Below are 14,469 nucleotides of genomic sequence, written 5' to 3'. Positions count from 1 at the left end.
CTTTCTGGTTATTGTTCCCCTTGCCTATCTTCTTCCAAACTTTATGAGGGTATTTTCCCTTAAAAATATATGTACCAGATTCAACCCCTTCTCAGATCTAGCTGCTAATTTGGGTGGTGTGGAAGGGAGACTTTGCTAATATCTGTGAAACAAAGTTAACTTCTGTGCTTTCTTTTGATTTGTATTGATCTTGAGCTGAGTTATTTGTTCAGCTTTTGTTTAAGATAAATATTTCTGCAGATCTTTGCAGATTTGCATTTAAAAAAAATAATGCTCTCCAGACATTTTTCCAGACCCAACAGTTCATAAATTGTAGACTAGCATTTTTAGTCTTAATGTATGATAAAAATAAGTCTGTGTTGATATCTCAGACATGATTTAAAGCTACTATCTTTTATTTTTAACATTGTTGAAAAATGATTCCTTTTATCTGCCGTCATCCAGTTTGTTTCATAGACGTGAAACTTAAAGGCAAGACATGCATTTTCTATTCTGGCCACTTGAGGGAATCAGGCTTTAGAAATGGCAGATAATTTAGATCTTTATTTCAAAAGCTAGGAGAATAAATATTTATTTGTTGACAAAATGGTTCTCCTGTCTCCCAGACATGAAGAAGATCACAGAGCCCAGGTTCTGAGATAAATTACTCGTTATATGTTTATATGCAGGTGGAAAAGAGGAATTACTGATAAATGGGAGTCCTGGGAGGTACTGAGTGAGGGCCCCACATACGATTTATGATCAGCACTCTTGGACTTCAGAATGATTAATACCGTCTATTCTCACTGGAATAAGAGCTGTTTTAGCCTAGGAGAGGACTGTATATTACTGTTTATAGAAGCAGATAACATCAAAGTAACCCATGGCTTGTGTTAAGCAAATACAAAATTGTGGGTCAACGCAAATTAATCCTAAAGGAGTAACGGAAAGTTCTTAATGACTGTGAGATCTATACATTATCACTTTTCATTCAAGTAGTGGAAACTGGTAGAACTATTGATGAGATTTGCAACTGGCCTCCTTTGCTGCGTTGTGCTAACAGCTGCTCAATAGCATGTTCTCCAATCTAGGGCCTTATTATCTGTACATCTGTCGTTTGTTAATGAAGTGTAGAAGTCTGTGCAATTTTAAAATTACATTTGGGAGCTTCTGAACCATTTTAATATTATGTTTCACAACAAAAATGCAGCAAATCACATTATACTTTACATATTCTTAGACTTTAAGTGGCTGTGTGGATGGATGAATTAAAGACTGTTCTCCTATCTACATTATACTAAACAGATGTTATTTCAAGGGCATGTCATAAAGAGATGATTTTTCCCCGCCAAATGATGTTACTCACTGAATAATTATATATTTCTTTGATTTTAGGAAGATGAGAAATTTGTAGACGAAAGAAAAATATATGTAGGCATTAATGTTAATGTTTAAATGTTTTATGTACACATCTTAAAAAACGTCTTGGGGATTTTGAGCACAATTCAGAGGAACTGTGGATAAAATAATTTACTCAGCAAACATTTTATATTTCTCATTCTATACAGTTGGGTTTTGCTTTAACACCTTTTTACCCAAACATTTTAAATTATTTCATTGCCCCATTTGGGTTAGGTCATGTATCCATATTATTAATTATTTCCAAATGAATTACAGAATGCCAGTCTTCTTCAGATAAGCATAGTAATGGATTTAAATTTATTAAAATCAGCTTCACATCCTCTGCCTGCCATAAAATGTATAAAGTAACTTTTCCTTTTTTCCCCTACTGCTTCAAGTCTTTTACTAATTTGGAAAACCTAGGAACCTAATTGCCTTGAATTTCACATCCTTTTCCTCCTTGTACAGATTTTGCTAAAAGTTGAAATGACAATTACCAACCTGAATAGTTTGCTAATTACTTAATCCAGTCTCTAATAGATTAAGTTGATTTCCTTTGGAAAACACTCAAAGGAAAAATAAATTAGTCAATGAAATTATGCTGTAGTAAAATATATTATTTAAATATTTAAAGATTATTTTATTTAAATTAGTGGCTTGAACTCAGATTCCTAACATTAGTATCTGACCATAGGTTTTATTACACAATTTAGGGCAAAAAGATTCCTTTAGTATAAATGATACCAAGAGAAATTAGATCATCCCGATGAAGCCTTCATATGACCTTCTAATTATTCAGTGTTTACTGATCTGTGTGTGTTTCCAACAAGTCATGTAAAATCAGGACTCACTTTGTTCTGTTTAGTCATGAAATGGTCCAGACTTAACCAGCCCTGGATTTGTGAGCATTCAAACAGTAGTCTCTAAACCACTGGTTGCTCACACTTAAAAAGGCTGTATCCCTTTACAGAATCCTGAATATGTGTCATTGCTGATGTGATTTTCTTGGAAACTTAGGTCATAATGTAGAAGATTTTATCCCTTTAAATTGTTTACGTCCTTTCTCTGGTAGGCCACAGTGTTACAATCCAAATCCAATGATGTGTTTTTGACAGAGTGTTATGGTTACATTAATTTGCCCTTTGTATACCATTTTGTACTTATCAGAGCTATTTCACTTTTGTTTTTGGATTTGGGAATTTTTTTTTTTTTTTTTTGGATTTTTGAAATGGCATGAGCTTATCAGGGAAGATGAAAGCCCATTTAACACATGAGAAACCTGAGTCCCTGCGATCCAAAATGAAGCCTAAATTACTAAGTCCAAGGTCAAGTGGCAAGTTACTTTGCTTCAGGAACCATACGCAGGTATTATGACACCTATTCAGTGATTCTTTTTATAAGCCAGTTGCCCGAATGAGTTGCACAGTTTTAAAGAAGCTATTTTCCAAAGCCTTGTTTGGGTAACAGATTATTTCAACATATCTATAAACATCATTCATATTAGGTAAGTGACTCAACCATTGAGATTCTGATCTATGATCATTGTTGATGGTAACCCGTGATGGAGATGCTGCCACAGAAAGAGTAGGTAGTGTATTGGACTACAGGATGATGACTTGTTTTGTTTTATTGCTGTCTTATATGCAGGGAGGAAAGGAATTCATTCCAATCTCTGATTTTTCAAAAAATAAAACTTTCTAAACCTTTTATTTATATACATATTTACCTACTGCATAAATTTCCACACCAATATCTTTAAGGAATAGCACTTTACCTATCAATCGTGACACGATAAATAATTATTTCAACTTCTCTCAAGCACTTTCCCATTATTCCCCCTCCCCCCAAATGAATACCTTATATTTTTCTATCACTTATAAGGGGCAATGAAAATACTACCCCTTGACTGGAAGAGTGTAGGGTCCTGGCATGCCGCTTATTAAAATGGAGTTTATTCCACCTCTGGTTAGAATTTGCAGCTATCACTTTTCTTAGGTTCATATCAGTCATTTTATTAAGTACTAGCCACTTGGGCTACCCTGAGGGTTGAGAGTTTATAGCAACTGTAAATCTATTAAGCCACAATTTGCACATAATAAAATGAAACAGCAAGTAGTTAAATGAAAAAGGCTCAATTCTGAGCTGCCGGAACATTTTCCAAGAAAAGTCCCCGAAACTGCTGCCGCTACTGCTTTTCTGCCTTTGAGAAATTCAATCACGCTGATTGAGGAAACCTGGAGAGAGCTGGCTGTTCCTTCCTCCAGTTCATAATCGCCCTGTAGACCATTTAATCATCTGTAGATGAAACAAAGCGGGTGCTGTAGAGGGCCGGAAGCAAAGGCATGTGCTTATCAATTGCTTCCTACCACCCTGGAGAGCCAGCACCCATGTCTGAGCCATCCTGCCGGCAGGCAGGGGAGTTGCAAGCAGACTGGATCTTCCGGTTGTCAGTACGGTGGCCTTCCTGAACGCCTTGATTTTATTACAGTAAAGCGCACGCTGGCCAAGTTTTTAAGAGCTCAGTTCAGAGCAGAGAATGAAGTCTTTCTACTTGCCGGAGAATGCAGACGGGCCTGGATAATACTAGCAAGACCAGAACTTGCTGTGGACAGATTCGACAAGAAGACATTGAAGAAATCCTAACGCTATTGACTAAGCAAGACAAAATAATCGTCCTCCTCTGAATGACCATCTGCAAATAACTTTCAATATCAGAATGACATATATCTAGACTACGAATATTATCTGTGATATAAACAATCTGGTGCTTACACATGCGTATTCGGGCGCATCCCCAGGAAAGCTGAGTTTTGGGTTAGCAGTGGACTTCATTGCCCCGTGTTGGTGGGTGACCCTGGCATAGCACACAAAAGGTCTGATCAGAAACCACATGCCTAGTTTGATTAAGTGAGGAAAGAAGACGGGCTGGCAAGTGGAGACGCTGAAAACCAGAAAACCTGATACATCATGCTAATTGACTTGGAATATTAGTCTTTTGTAGAACCATGGAATTCATTTCCTCCTGAATATAGACAATGCGCCCAACAGCTTAGGCCCCATGGGTAACTCTGTGAAGTTGTCATAAACCTCGACACCTGATTTGAAGAATGAATTTGGGTGAACATGACGTTTACAAAAGAATTCCGGAAAGAATAGTTCCATTGTTTGGAGCCGTCCATTTGATAATCACAAAACAATCTTCTACGTTTTTTTCTTTTTTAAGCTTTTCTTGTCAGTGGGAAATTTTGAAGGAATTTTAATTCGGAACAACACTCACTTCTGGCTAATGTGTGCCAATTAAGTTCTATTCATTGAATCAACAGTTTTCTGTTACCTGTTCCTTCAGGTAGAACAGAGTCTGATAGCCCTGCCCTTTCCCAGGCTTCTGTGCAGAGACCTTTGCTGCCTGCAAACAGTAGGGGCACCTGTTTTCTGAGCGGGGACGGCCAGCATCTGAAATCTTAGGAATGGGGCTGCTTTTGAAAAAGGGGTGCTTGATAAGGCAGTCGCTGTGATAGGCAGCGGAAATTTGATAATGAAAGGAGATGCCTAATAGATTAATCTGGTGCGATTTGCCAAAACACAGGGTTTTCTGGAAGATTATCCACACTCCCAATAGGAAGCTCTTTGTTTTGTGAAAGTCCCCACTTATCATTGTATTCTTTATCTCAGTAAGAAACATAATGGTTTGCTTGTTTACATGCATGGTAGATATATTCCGAGCTGGGTTCTGGGGCTGTGAACTCCCTTTCATTTGAAATGTCTCCACCATGCAGGTTATTAGCTAAGGGGGAACAAGCAGTTGGACACATATAAAATTTAAATCTGCCTTGCTTAGATTGGCAGAAACGACTGTTATTTTATCCACTGGGAAAAGGTTTTATTTCCTGCTCAAATACTTTCAGAGGAAAATCGCAAGCTCATTTGTAGCCATCATATATCAATGTGTATATGTTTTTAGAGCTAAGTGGTTTGTCTACAGAAGTGGACTTCTTGCTGTCAACCAGTTCTTTTCCACTAATTTTAATTATTTGATTAGCTTGTCTGACTCCTGTTTTATTCGGCTTACCATAAAGTGTGACTTATGCCTTTACATTATTTACATTGACCGTGTAGCTCAAATCTGGCCCTTGATGCATCTTGAACAGTACTGCTTTGGTTTCTGGAATTGATTTTTAAATATCTCACACATCCGGCAGGACAGGACTACCAAAGCACAGTTCTCCTGCTCTAAAAATAAACAAAAAATATCCCCATGCCTGAGCACAACTTGATTAAAGCTCTCGCTACTCTATTTTTTTTAAGTAATTCCCTCTATCGACAGAACCCTTTTATTGTAATGTGCTCATACAAAATAAAGCTTGCCAGAGCAAATAAATATCTGTACAAGGTAGTAGAAATACAGAATTTTATACGCCGTGCTCCCAGTGTCTCCCTGCTGGGGTTCAAATGATTGCATCTCTGACCTTTAGTAAGAATAGCTAATATTTATTGGCTGATTATAATATGCTGGGCATTGTGCGGGGAACTCTTTAGGCTTTTTTTTTTTTTTTTCATGTAATCCTCACAACAATTACTCTCCCTTTTACAGGTGGGAAAGTGAATATGAGAAGGTTAGCATTTGCCTAGGATTGCAAATCTAAGCAGTGACAACATTAGGGCTCGAACCTAGGCGCTGGATCATCCAGAGAGTGTGCTCCTAACCCTTTCATTGCATTGCTTCTTAGGTGACCTGACTTTCCTTGGGATTCAATATTTCAGGAAACTGGGAGTCAGGTAGGGGGGTGGTTATTCTTATGGTAGGTGAGGAAGGAATGATTCCCAGCAGGAAAGTTTGGGAGGCCTGCAGAATCCACCATACACCGTTCTTCTCTCCTGGTCTTTCCGCTGCTCTCGAAGACTTTAGGCCATTAATGACCTTCACCAGTAAATGTCATTATATCACATGTGCAAGCAGGAGAGACAGGAGGAAGTAGAAAATTATAAAGGAAAAATGGGGGTGGAAATCTGATAAACCTATCAAAAGAGAATGAATCTCAAAAGAATTGTCTGTCTAGACCAACTGACGGCTGCAAACAAAAGTGACTGGTTCATGGGGCTGAAAATGGATCCAGTGCTGGGAAAAATGACCACCAGGTAACACATGGCACCATATGAAAATGGCATTGTGCCCTCTTCAAACAGGTTTTAGACGTTGAAAGCACTGGAAATCTAGTCTTTACATGTATAGTTTTTGTTTCATATTTTATGGGTGGTTGAGGCACATGTGGCTTTTCTGTCTCTCTCTTCCAGTCCTCTAGTTAATCCAAATTGGGGTTATTCTTGTCAAAAAATAACTTTTCACGGGGGGATAAATCTGTATCACATATTTTGAAGCTACAGTCAAGTGGTCTAACTTGAGTTTGTGATTTCAAGTTGTTCAGCTATTTTCTAAGATGTTTCCTGATTAAATATTTGCTTCAGGGTAAGATCCTAATATATTCTCATTTATTCAGCATTTGCTTATATACATATAAGCAAATGCTGAATAAATCAATCAGCATTTGATCAATCAAAGAACAGTAACTGTCAGTCATTTTATCTCATGGGCAGCCGCACATATTTTCAATCAGTTTATTTATTTAAGAAATACACCCCCTCCCAGTTGTTTCTGAATGGAAACGTATGGCTGCGTGACCAGACCTGAAAACCATGGTATTTCCTTTTCATAGATGTTAAAACACCATGAATAAGCAGGATTCCTCACCATCAAGCACCTTCATGGTTAATTAAATCTCTGCACAGAGACACACAGAAGACCCATGTCTCTGTGGTGTAGTAATGGAGTCCCAGGGTAAACACAGGAACAAAATTGCTTGTTGGGCTTGGAATGTTTTCACTAGAATCTGACTACTTCAAATAAGTTATTTTTCCTTGATGATAATTATTTACTTCGACTAGACTGATTTTATTTTCAGGACTAGAAATGGTCATGTACCCTCCGAAATATCTTAGCCATGAGGAGTCCCATGTGAAAAAAAAAAAAAAAAATAACGTAAACCATCACATTACATTCTGGCTACACATTTATAGAAAGCTTTGAATCACATGAAAGTCTCCATTTTATAAGCCTTTTCTACCCAGCTTGTGTATTCAGTGCCAGCCACATGAGGTAGGATTGTTTTGGTGCCTTGAGGGTTCAGTAATTCTGCCTAGTGCAATGTCTTAGATATCTTATTTTTACTATTTATTATTAATTTATTATTTAAATTATTTTTAAAATTTGTCTTTTTTGCATAAATAAATGCCTTTTCCCTCTCTGTATTAATATATATATAAACTCTGTATTAAAGTGTTCAGTTCTCAACCTAAGAATCAGAAGCTGATCTACTCTACAAACGTTCTTTATAGCTTTTTCTGGGAAAATGCACACCTATATACCAAATATTTCTCAAGTCCCTTCCTTTGAATATATCTCTTCCACTCTCACCCTTGTCCAATCTGCCATCACTTTTCATCAGGGCCACAGTAGTCCCCTACCTACTTTACTGCATCTACGCTGGCCTCCCCCAATCCATTTTCCACCTTGCAACCAGAGGAAGTGTTCTGAAAGTGCAAATGTGATCATATCACTTTGTTTCAGACCCTTGAAGCCTTCCGGTTGCTCCCAGGATCAAGCCCAACATCTGGGCCATGGCACAACCCCTCCAGGCCCCTTCTCATGCTCCCCTCCTGCTCTTTCCCTGCACTCCAGGGACCCCAGCCTTCTTTCAGCGTCTTGAGATCCCTATGTTTTGTCCCGCTGCACAGATTTTTGCACACATTCTTTTATCAGCCTGAAATTCTCTTCCTTCTCATCGCTTTCCTTGAGATGCTTCCCTTCACCTCCCTGACTCAAACTTTCTTATGATCTCTCCTAACCCTGGGAACCTCTCTTCTGAAGTACCTGTTGCAGTATCACTTTTATACTAATTTATGTCTCTCTTCCCTACTGGAAGAAAACTCCGAGACACCATCACAAAGGCCTGTCCTCCCTGTTGTATTCATGTAGTGGGCACTCAGTGAATATTTGTTGAATGCAGAATTAATGGATTAAAAAATGGAATGCTGTGGTATTGGCACAAGAACAGACACACAGATCAATGGAACTGAATAGAGAGCCCAGAAATAAACCCACACACTAATGGTCAATTAATCAATAACAAAGGAGGCAAGAATATACAATGGAGGAAAGACAGTCTCTTCAGTAAGCGGTGCTGGGAAAACTGGACAACTACACGGAAAAAAATGAGATTAAAACATATCCTCACACCATATACAAAAACAAATTCAAAATAGATTAAATGTAAGACCTGAAACTGTAAAACTCCTAGAAGAGATCATAGGCAGAACACTCTTTGACGTAAATCGTAGCAATATTTTTTTTGGATCTGTCTCCTAAGGCAGAAGAAATAAAGGCAAAAATAAACAAATGGGACCTAATTAAACTTAAAACCTTTTGCACAGAAAAGGAAACCATCAACAAAACAAAAAGACAGGGGCTTCCCTGGTGGCGCAGTGGTTGAGAGTCCGCCTGCCGATGCAGGGGACTTTTTTTTTCCCCAAAAAAAAAAAAAAAAAAAAAAAAAAAACAAAAAAAACCCAAAAAGACAACCTAGTAAATTGGAGAAAATATTTGCAAATGATATGACTGGCAAGGGGTTAATATGCAAATTATATAAACAGCTTATACAACTCAAAATCAGAAAACCAAACACATCAATCAAAAAAGTGGGCAGAAGACCTGAATAGAAATCTTTCCAAAGGAGATATATATATATATATATATATGGCTAACAGGCACAGGAAAAGATGCTCAACTTCGCTAATCATCAGGGAAATGCAAATCAAAACCACAGTAAGATATCATCTCACACGTGTCAGAATGGCTATCATCAAAAAGAACGCAAATAACGAATGTTGGCAAGGATGTGGAGAAAAGAGAACCTTTGCATACTGTTGGTAGGAGTGTAAATTGATGCAGCCACTATGGAACAGTGTGGAGGTTCCTCAAAAAACTAGAAACAGAACCACCACGTGATCCAGCAATCCCACTCCTGGGTATATATCTGAAAAAACTGAAAACACTAATTCAAGAAGATACTCACACCACAATGTTCATAGCACTATTATTTCCAATAGCCAAGATATGGAAGAACACAAGTGTCCATCAACAGGTGAATGGATAAAGAAGATATGATATGTATATATATATACACACAATGGAATATTACTCGACCCTGACAAGAATGAAATTTGCAACAATATGGTTGGACCTAGAGAGTATTACATTTAGTGAAATAATTCAAAGAAAGACAAATACTGTATGTTATCACTTATATGTGGAATCTAAAAAATACAACGAACTAGTGAATATAACAACAAAAAAAGAGACTCACAGATATAGAGAACAAACTAGTGGATAACAGTGGAGAGAGGGAATAGGGGAGGGGCAAGAAAGGGGTATGGGATTAACAGATACAAACTACTATATGTAAAATAGATAAGCAACAAAGATATATTGTACAGCACAGGGAAATATAGCCATTATTTTGTAATAACTTTAAATGCAGTATAACGTATAAAAATGTTGAATCACTATGCTGTACACCTGAAATTTATGTAATATTGTAAATCAGCTGTACTTCAATAAAAAAACAGAATGCTAGATTTTGCTAATATATTTGAAGTAAGTCCCAAGTGCACTAAACAACCTGAGCTGACATTTCTTTTCAGTACCAAGAATAAGATATCAGTCTCTTCCCACAAACGGTGCTATCTGAGGCATAGTCAACAGCTGATGAGGTAAAATAAATATCCCTCTTGTGTGCCAGCCTAGAGCTTGGGATCCCTACCAATACTCTTTGAGTCAGGCAGATTTCTCAGCCCTTCTCAGGGATGCATCCTATTGCCCCCAGCCTGCAGACCCCTGGGGGCATATACACTACACTTTCCAAATACATAAACACCAGAATTGTGTTCACAGGTGAGCGAGCATAGGAAATTCTTTATGAAATCATGCTCTGCTGTCTTTTATTCATTCAAGAAATTGATTCTGTGCACCCTGTGTGCCTTGTGATGAAGCTGATGCCCAGGAATTGTGAACTTCTGCAGAAAATAATTAATTTTTATTGACAGTTTCAGTGAAGGCAAGGGAAAATGTCCTTGCCCCAGCAGTTCATCCAAGCAGCATTGCCTGCTGGGATGGTGAGACCTTGATACTGTCGGGGGACACGAGATTCCTCATCCAAAGCTGCCAAGAGACATGGTAAAACAAAGCCCATTCAAGAGGTCTTATCCCCAGCTGTTCCAACCGATGACCTGCCGTAGTGATAACTCACCAAGGCTTGGGGCAGACTTCTGTTCAACAATCCCGTGATGTTCTCGTGGCTCAGGGGCCATGAGAATTACCAAAAGCAATCAGGTCGGACTTCCTGCTCCCAAAATCCTTATCTTCGACGAAGGAGATCTGAAGCACAGAGAGACAAAGACATTTATTGCACCACGAGCTGGAGAACAGGAGGAATTCTTCACAGAGGAAATTACACTTGAGCCAAACCTTGAAAGAATAGTCAAATTTACCAGGGAAAGTCAGGGATGAAGAACATCTCAGGCAGAGGAAAGAGCTTGACCCAGAGCGGGAAGATGTGAGACTACAAGGCAAATCCAGAGAGCCAAGGCTAATTTATCGTAGCTGGAGCTCAACGAGAGGAAAGGGCAAAGAAAGGAGGTAGAACAATGCTGCTAATTATCCATTCGTGGATTCATGGATGGGAAAAATAGCTGTGGTCCTTCCTACCTTGAATCCACGTGTGGTCTTTTCAAATCAAGTAACATTTTACATAATCTAACCTGTCCTCCTGCAGCATTTATTGCTGCTTGTAGGGTTACCTCTGCCATTTTGCCACGCAATGTTTGAGCATTAGGTGGCAATGGAAATGGGCAATCTTGAGCTAATCCATTACTATATCTGTTTTCTATTGCTGGATGACAAATTACCCAAAACTTAGCTGTTTAAACAACAAAAATATATTGTCTCACCATTTCTCTAGGTCAGAAGTCCAGAACGGCATGGCTGGATTCTCTGCTCAGGGTCTCGCTGGGATGAAATCACGGTGTCAGCCGGTGCTGCTGTTCTCATCCGAGCCTCAGGGTTCTCTCCCAAGTTCATGATTATTGACAGGTCTCACCTCCTTGAATCATAGGACTGACATCCCTATCTCTTTGCTGGCTCTCAGACGGGAACACTTTCAGTTTCTAGAGGAAACACACACACACACACACAAACACAAACACACACACGGCCCTTGCCTGGCCCTCTCTATCTTCAAGCCAGCAACAGTGCTTCAAATCCTTCCCATGCTGTGAATCTCTGACTTCTTTTCCACCAACTGAAAACACTCCCAGCTTTTAGAGGGCTCGTGTGATGAGGTTAGGCCCATCCAGATAACCTCCCCATTTTAAGATGTATGGTGTGTATAACACAACCTAAATACGGAAGTAAAACCCATCCTACTCATAGAGATTATGCAGTGTGTGTACAGCAGGCTGGGAAATGTTGGGACTCTTAGCATTCTGCCTATCACAATGAACCGCTACAAGGGCTGTGACTCAGCTTCGTATAGGCAGAGAAGTCAATGATAATTTAAAAGCCCCTCCTGCTCCCTAAACTCTACCACCTGCTCCCTAAACTCTACCCCACGGACCGACCATTCCTAACGCAAGTTCTTTCACCGGTGTTAATCTTCTAGGTTAACCAAAAAACAAGGGGACACTGTCTCTAGAGCCCACGCAGATCAAGAGGAAAAGGAACACAATGGCCAGGGCATCCTTCTTCTCAGGGTCTCTCATATGTGCACAGTCACAGGCATTGATCTAATAGAATCAATCACTGGTAACCAACTAGGATACTCTAGTAGATGCTGTTTTTCTTGACAGCCAAGTATCAATTACCCTTTCTCTGGCAAGAACATCATTATTTTCCTTTAGGGAACCACCCGTCCCCCGCTCTAAGTCCACGGGATTTGGGTAGAAATAATTCCCTGCCTAATAACCAGTGGGGTATTGGACCCAGACCTGCCTGTGAGGGTACAACCACCCTCTGGCCACAGAGTTTTCCTCAGGGATGTACCTATAACCCAGGCTGAGCTAACCAGTGCCAATGAGTCCTGAACTTCCACTAAATCTCTCTAGACAATGAAGCTGTGTTTCATTGGTGATAGAATGCCTCAAGCAGGGTTTCTTAACCTTAACGCTATTGACATTTGGGGCCAGATAATTCTTTGTTGGGTGAAAGGGCTGAGCACTGTAGGATGTTTCACAGTGTCCCTGGCTTTTACCTACTAGGTGCCAGCAGCACTGTCCACCCCTGTCCCCAGTTGTGACAATCAAAAATGTCAACACACATTGTCAGATATCCCTGGGAGGGAAAATTCACCAACTACTGAGAACTTCTGTCCATCGTGTCACCAAGAGGAGAGAGGCTGCTTGAGAATTAAACCAATATAGGGAACAGAGAGGGGCAAATCCTGATGACAAGAGTTGAGCACTTTTGAACATTTTCTCACTAGATATACCCTAGACTTTTTAGTGATAAGCAACAATGAATTCCTTTCTTTGCTTACGCCTATTTGACTTAGGTTTTTGTTTTTGTTTTCTAAATCAAGCACTTTGGATAACATAAAGCCTGAGGAAAGAAATGCTGAGAAATCAATTTCAGTCAATCTGGTAACGTAAGCCTAGGTCAGACAGTTAGGAAAGTGAGCTTCTTAAAAGTAAGGGGAATAGAATCTAATAATGATAAACTTCACCAAATTCATAACGCTGTCTTTTTCTTGCCTAGGATGCTTCACATCAAACTTGTCTTCGTAGGCAAGTAAGTATTAATTGACTGACTGGTAACTGTCATATAGCCTCTGAAAGGAGAAGTTCCCCCAAAGACGTACTAAAGAGCATATTCAGTAGGACTTTTTCAGATGCAAGTTACAGAAGCAAACCTCCAATTAGCTGAAAGAAATGTACTTAACCATAAAATAAAATAAAGTAGAATAAAATAAAACAAGATATTGAATACCAGAGGTCAGGGAAGGCTAGAGACGAGCTGGTCCCAGGACAACTGAAACCATTCTCCTCACTTGCCCCCAATCTCTGCTGCTCCCTGCACATCACTTTCTTTTGCCCTTGATATGAAATAGCTTCTTAAAATGACACAAAATATAGCTGCCCATGGTTTCCCAGCATTTATCTTCCACCCACAGAGGCAGGACCTCTCTGCATCTCTATCTCAAGTTTAGACACTTAGCCCAGAGAACAGACTTGGAGGTGATATCTTTTCCCCGATTAATCCATCAACTGTGGCTCGTGGATGGGCTACCACCAAGGGCCCTGTGTTACCCCTAAGCGGTGGTGTGAGGTCATATAAGGACATGGGAAACCCCTGTAGTAAACCATATGGACTGTGGGGGCAGGGTGGTGTCCTGGGAAGGAGCGTCCAGCAGTCATCTGGGAGCGAGGGCACTCAAAGGAAGCTTATTGGAAACTTTTTCCTTGAAGTCCAAGCAATTAACGTTAGGTCTGGCTATACTTATATTGTTCCTTCAAGGTTACTTTAGTTCAGTTCAATAGCAACTTGGAAAGAGCATAACGATCCTGAGATGCACAGCCCAGAGAAACTAAATTGAAAAAAAAAAGAAAAAAGGCTTCGTGGAGCACACAGCAGAACCTCATTAATGGTGGCCTTGTTAAACACAGCTTATAGATATAACTGATGGGACCCAGCCCAGACGTTGAAAACGGTATCTGTAAGCAGGTCCAGGTATCAGAGCCTCGGGGCTCTCTGGACAGCTCCATTGTTTGTAGACCTTTAGCTGGAGCTGGAGCTTGGTGCCCTGTTGACGCCAGAATCTGTCTGCCAGGTTCCCGAAGGACTTGCTGGATTTCTGGATGCAGTACAAGTCCCCTGTGTGTTAGTTCAGTTGAGAAACTTTTCCATGTTCTTTTTTTTTTTTTTTTTTTTTTTTTTTTAAACCCCATTTTTGTTTATTTATTTATTCTTGGCTGTGTTGGGTCTTC

Source organism: Neophocaena asiaeorientalis, unplaced genomic scaffold (genome assembly GCF_003031525.2).
Source record: "Neophocaena asiaeorientalis asiaeorientalis breed wild unplaced genomic scaffold, Neophocaena_asiaeorientalis_V1.1 scaffold299, whole genome shotgun sequence".
NCBI classification, from domain to species: Eukaryota; Metazoa; Chordata; class Mammalia; order Artiodactyla; family Phocoenidae; genus Neophocaena; species Neophocaena asiaeorientalis.
This window is presented reverse-complemented; position numbering follows the sequence as displayed.